The 6,492-nt window shown below is 49.3% G+C and overlaps 1 protein-coding gene across 1 annotated transcript in view; it reads right to left on the reverse strand.

The window, feature by feature from the left end:
* T265_05018 (hypothetical protein) overlaps nucleotides 1–6,210 on the reverse strand; it is a gene marked incomplete at both ends in the record, with an annotated part of 55,219 nt that extends 49,009 nt beyond the window's left edge. Inside the window, one exon of the mRNA XM_009169908.1 lies at nucleotides 6,005–6,210. The remainder of the gene's footprint in view (nucleotides 1–6,004) is intronic.
* Between the last annotated feature and the right edge of the window lie 282 nt (nucleotides 6,211–6,492).

Genomic DNA, 6,492 nt, shown 5'->3' on the forward strand with positions numbered 1-6,492 from the left:
TGTGCAAGGCGCATGAATACTGAATGCATAGTTTCAAGCCCATCGTTTGCCGTACCAATGCGTTACCGTACCATACTTGTCCATCTGGATGCGATCCAGTATGAACGCACTGAAATTCATGAGGTGAAGATGCCCACCGACTATAAATCACAGTTTAGATAAAATTGCTGGCAGGACCCTCACGAAAGGCCACGACAAGCTCCTATACTTGAATAAGCTCTTAAATGATGTTACTTGGAACAACCGAGGGGGCTTAAAATTATGCATCCGTCCAAAAGGTCCGACATAGAGGAGGACGAATATCCCTGCCTTGACGGAGGCCAAGCCAGTCGGTCGAAGTCCAACGTAGACCCTGTGACAGTCCTTTAACCTTCCAGATCAGCAACTCAAATCTGGTGGAAAGGGAAACAACCTCGAAAATCAGGACTGTGAAATCACAGCACTTCCGCATCCAAGTGATACTGAGGCTTTCTATTCTACAGAGCGTTGAAACGTCGTTTTGGAAGCGGAAAAGGTATATTCGGTCCCATACGAAACAGGTGGCTTGATGCAGCCACGGTTGACGACGGGATCAGGCGAAAAGCACGCCAGTACCACGTCAATTATCGGCTTTCTTGGCTTCTTAAATTTCCTTGGCTTTCCGTGTCAGCCACACTTCACGCTTGGCTCGCATGCTCGCTTCCACGTGACCTCTGATAATTCGTGTCAGGTAGTGTTCGCGACCGGCTGGGATGTTTTCCGGGGACTTGATCAGTCTCACCGTTCGATCTGAAACCCAGTGCTTGATTGAGTTTGGTGGTGCCGTGCCACAGGCGAAATTTCCAGCACTGTGCAGCGAGGTAACGATCTCGTCCCAGAATGAGCTCACATCTGATGGTGGAGCATTCGGAATGGACGATTCTGGTAAGTTCGTGTGACATTTCGATCAGCTAGTCTCTAAAGTTGCCAAGCGGTTTGTCCGGACCTTACGCGGTCCCGGAAAATGTAGGACGAAGCGACTCCGGATGAGCGCGTGGTCGGAATCCACAAGCATGTTTAAAAACGACCGGCAGTCAGCTATTGATCTGCGCCATCGGTAAATGACGGCAATACGATCGATTTGAGTTAGTGGACGGAATGCCGTTGGAGAACGCCATGTGGTCGGGTGACATGGGCTATTTCGGAAGTTAATACTGTATAAAGACAGTCTGTCACTATCAACGGGTACCCAGTCAACCAAGGATCCTTCCACTCTGCCACGGCGGCCTCTGGATCACCAGAGAAGCACAGCCGGAAGCAAGTAGAGAGAGTGGCTAGACCAACCGCTAAAAATGGTCAAACCTTTCGGTGCCCAACTGCCATGTCGCCAGAAGGAAGCACGAACGCCGGGATACCACCGGGTTATCCAAGCTTAGACAGGGGAAGTCGAGAGGCAGTGGTCGGACCAGTCCGTAAATTCGCGCACAAACCACTGAGCCACCTCGCCCCCTACAGTCTTAGTGTTCGATTCTATCGAACGCACCCTACCCAGAGCTACCACGACGTGGTGGTAGGGCTTGAGTGCTGCACTGACTGGAAATTCGTTCCACAAGTTGCCAATATGCCATGAAGGTCAAAAGGGAGCAGTCAGGCCAAGAGAAGCGAGACTCCATACTACGAGTAATTGTGCTACGAGGCGGTCTGGGGGTAAAGTCGTGCTGTTCTCCTCTATAGGAGTACGAACGCAGTAAGGCGTTTCCCTCAGGCAACCAGCATGTCCATATTCATAGAAGCACTGATGCTGCGTTTCCCCGGGGGAGGGGTTAGAAAAGGTCAGCCCTAAAAACCGCACACTCGGATCACTCAACGCTTGACCATGACCACCAGCGCATTATTCAGTACGGTCGAAATACCTTTACAGCCAAAGAATCCGGTGCTGATCAGAAAGCACCTAGTTTGCGCAGCTGCATCAAGGGTGACAGTGGCGCTTTACTCCCTGTTCCATCGGGTGAGGCCAACCCCCTGCAGCCGAGCAGGTTATACTAATGAGTCATCGGCGTGGTCTTAAAAAAGCCCCTACTGTCCGCTGCCTCGCGGGCTAAACTTTTGAGTCCTCAAACACAACCATACATCCTCCCACTGCACTGTGGATCAGACTTCTGAGTCAAAGGCTCAAGGTGAGGTACCTCAAACAAACCGCCTTCCTCGGCCTGGGAAACCGGGAAGTATCACTTGCCCGCACATTTCAGTGTCCACCGATGTTCCCCCCAACCCATTCCCACCACACAAGCAAACGTTTTTGGGTCAATTGACTGTCAATTATTTCATTGAAGGGCCTTAGGTTCCCAGCCGCTTACTAACAATAAACAAAATAACGCCTTTCTAAATCCACAAGATCCTTCCTATGTAGTTTTTAACGTCCGTACTCTATGTCAAAATGACAAAAAGGCAATGCTCGCTCACACCTTGTACTCCCTTCAAATTGATGTATGCTGTGTCCCCGAAACACGCATACATGACTCAAGCGTGATTATGCATCTCATAACGCCAAAGATAAACTCAGGTCTTTCACATTTCTCTCTTCGTGTGTCCGGTGATCCAGAAGCGATGACCCGTGGAGACCCGTGAGAACATCATAAACGAGATTCAGCTGGGTTCCAGGTGAGTCTCTCGAAAGAACCAAATTAGTTTGCAAATGAGTGTATATTCGCTATATGGTGTGAGATTTGCACTCAGCCCCAGAACTGAACGCACTTTGCTGGAATGGATCCCAGTGAAAGTCATCTTTGCGCCGTCTGGTTATCCAGCTCAATCAACCTCAAAGCCTCTCGGCATTAAAATCGGTGCCTGTTTGTAGTGTCGGCTTATGACCCAAATGACTGCAGTTGACGCTGAGAAGGACACCTTCTACTGAAAAGTTATCCGGGCCCATTCGTCAAGCAAGAAGCACACACATTGTGATCCTTGAAGGTGACCTGAAAGCTCAAGTAGGTCGTCTGAGCTCTTTGGAATCACATTGGGCGGTCAATTCGGAGTCTATGCTCGCCGCACAGACAACGGAGATCGACTCCTTCAGTTGTGTGCTGATCATGAATTGTTTCTGGCTAGTAAGAACTTTCAGCATAAACGTTCGCATCGCGTAAACCTGCAGCCACCAACTGCAAATCAACCGTGGACCCAGTTGGAACACGTGGCCATCAGCCACCGGTGGAGAGCTACAATTCGGGACTGCGGTTGCTTCTGTGACACACAACTTGACTCCGATCACGCCATAGTGAGTGAACACTTGACAGCTCGTTTCCCCTCAGGCCCTTCCGAGTCATTCGAAAAACTACCACAGCTCAGCGGTATCAAGCTAAGCAGCCCAACAACTCTCCACAATAAACCAATACCACATTGGTATTGAGCAAGTGGATGAAGCGTGGCAAAATGAGAAAGGAGCTATGTGATCGGCCTTCGGTGCTGTCTATCCGACTTCTCCGATGCGACCACAGGACGGCTGGATGTCGTCGAGATCGCTCACCATGACTGATGTCAGGAAATCAATACCAGCAGACAACCGGTACGACGGCGCACGCAAATCCTTCAAACGCCAAACAGTAAAGAGCTCAAGGAAAGACCGGGAGTTCTGATGAACATCGAAAGCTTTTTCTACAGGAAACAACCATGCCCTAGAGCAACTGATAAGATTCATTGGCCCTAGGAAAGTAATGTTCAGTGGAACTCACAAAAACACCGGCTTCAAAGATGGGCCGACCACTTCGAAGAACAGTTTAGCTGGCCTCCTGCAACATAGCCCGTGAAGATAGTGCGGACGGGCGAATGGAGTGTAAAGTTTGATTGCTCGCTGAAAGATGGAATGAAGTACGATATATCCGTACTGGAACGTGAAAAGACATCGGGACCAGATAGTCTGCAACCAGCCTCCTTCAAAGAAAGCAGAGAATCCCTGATGACCCAACTGACGAAGATTATTTGTGCTATTTGGGACGAATAGAAAGTGCCTGAAGAACGGGACAGTCAATCCTATCTACGAAAAAGGGGACGCGAACGTTGTGTGAAAAAATCGTTTAGCTGCAGCACCCTTTCAGCGCCTAACTGCCATGCTACCAGAAGGAAGCACGAGGGATGGAATAATGCCAGGTCGCCCAATCCTAGGCAGGGAAAGTTGGGAGGCAGAGGTCAGGTTCGAACCACGAACCTTCCGGTCAGTAAATTCGCGCACTAACCACAGAACCATCGCACCCTCGATAGTTTCCTCTGGCCTTATCCTTGGACGGTTGACTGCACATAGGGAGAGGCAGATCCGCGAAAACGAAGCCGGGTTCCGTCCTGCAAGGAGATGCTTCCATCAAATATTCAACCTCCGACAGATTCTGGAACAGGACTGCTTCGAGCAACCAACAATAGTTGTGTTCCTTGATTCGAAACCTATCCTTGACTCTGTGGACCGTCAGGCACTATGGCAGTGCCTACGGACCATGCGTGGGTTTGTGTCAGCAAATCTGTAACGAGGCAATTGGAAAGCGAGTTCTCGGTTGTGTAACGGGAACTTCTATTGAAGAATGTGTCCAGCACCAGAAGCTGCGTTAGTTAGACAATGCATCGCATGTGTCTAACCATCGTTTGCCCGGCGGTGTCCTTCACGCCCAATTCAGAATGGCTAAAGCAGAGAGGTGGCCAATCCTTGACCCGGAAGAGGGGTATGAAAGAGATTACGGAACGTTTAGGTGTTGTTTGTGCTAGTCTTTCATGTTCGATAACGCTTGATCCCTATTCCGCCTGGTTGGAGATGCTGCAAGATACGGCTGATAGTCGATGGTGTTCGTGTTGTTAGTTTCTATCCAGATTGCCTGGATGAGTGTCTGGAGGCTTATGCACCTCGGAATGATTGCAGTAAGGTAGCACTAAGCCCCATCCCTGTCCACCTTTATTCTTTTCTTCACACTAAGGCTTTCAAATAAATCACGATTGTGCAGCAGCGAGGATGATGATTTCTTTTAGCGCCGGTAGCTAAGTGTAGCGAGACTCGCCGATACTCCATCCTGATAAGTGGGCCACGCCAACAGAACTCAAACTCAAAAGTGTCCCTTTTATGCTAAACCATACCTACCTATATGTTTGCATCGGTGTTTCACAACATAGCACCTAGCACCGACATAGCACCCTCACACGACCGTGTTAGTGGAGTAGCGATGTTTAGGACCCGCCATCGAGAAATTTGTCTTTCATCGGACATATCAAGCTGTTGGTAGATGGGTGATTTAAAAGAGCTTGCACAAGAAAGTATTACATCTTCTTACACGGTATGCTGGTGAGTCCAATGTATCTGTACCTGCTGGGAGATACATGGTTCCCAGATTTGTAGACTGCCATGACTATCTTTCAGAAGCAGAGAGCGGGTCTTCTTCGTTGGAAGACTGATAAACGTCAGGTAGAGATGTTTTTCCAGCCTGGGAAAGTTTCCTCCAAGATGCCTGGATGGGCCTTATCTGGCCCCAACACGCTGAAGTATTTTGTCCTTTGCGAAAGTTGACAAATCATGATTGTACGGCGCCGAAGCATCAGCGTTGAACACCAAGCGTCCACTGTAGTCATTTAACACCTGTCACGCTATGCAGACATCAGTGATCGAGTATCTGGGGGCGTTTGGGGTTTTCAGATCAAAAGGACCAAGTTTTACAGCCATAATGTGGGACTATTCCCAAGGAGGCTTTGTAAGCACGATCGTGCTTACGAATACCCTTGGGGTTAAAAGCATCGATGCTTTTAACCCCAAGGGTATTCGTTCTTGGCGACAAACTGGCAAATTTTTTGCTCTCGCATTGGTGGTGCCTACGGTCACGGCTTACGCAGCCGCCAAGATAAATGCACCTGTCAATCTATCAGCCGAAGCCCTCCCAGGCTACCGACGAATGATGGAATTTCCCCTTCATACTCCCTCTGCCTCAGCGGCGGATCGCAAAGCAAGAACCCGGGTGATATAAATCTATCACGATATGTGTCCTGTGCACCAAATTCCACCGAAGAAATTATGAAAACTCACTGTTGTGTGCACACTGGAAGCGTCATCGCGCGCACCAGCTGATTGAACGCGGCCACCATTCTTTACTGACGTCGCTTCTTCTCCCTCCACTGTTTGTAAGAATTAAGTTACTTGTAAGAACTCACTTTTTGCCCGAAATTTCGCTGACACACCAAATCTCGGGATTGACGTCATGACCCGGGGTCCACACTGGGTGCAAACGTCGAGGTTGTGAGACCTTGGAAATCCAGTGGTTTGATTGGCTACGGTTTGGCTATAGCTAGTTTGACCGCAGGATCACGGATTAACGGGTTGACACACAGGACCGAAGGTCTATTGCGAACTTACCGAGTCGCGTTTCTTCTTGCCGTTCAATGACTTCCATCCAGCCGGAAGGCGCAAGCAAAAAAGGCTGAAGCACTTCTTTTCAACTTCCTAGGGCGCGGTAGTAAGCATGACTTCGTGAGAACTCACATACGAAAGCGTCGGGGTGCAGGGTTACGTCTCTC

This window comes from Opisthorchis viverrini, assembly GCF_000715545.1.
Source record: "Opisthorchis viverrini unplaced genomic scaffold opera_v5_88, whole genome shotgun sequence".
NCBI lineage: Eukaryota > Metazoa > Platyhelminthes > Trematoda > Opisthorchiida > Opisthorchiidae > Opisthorchis > Opisthorchis viverrini.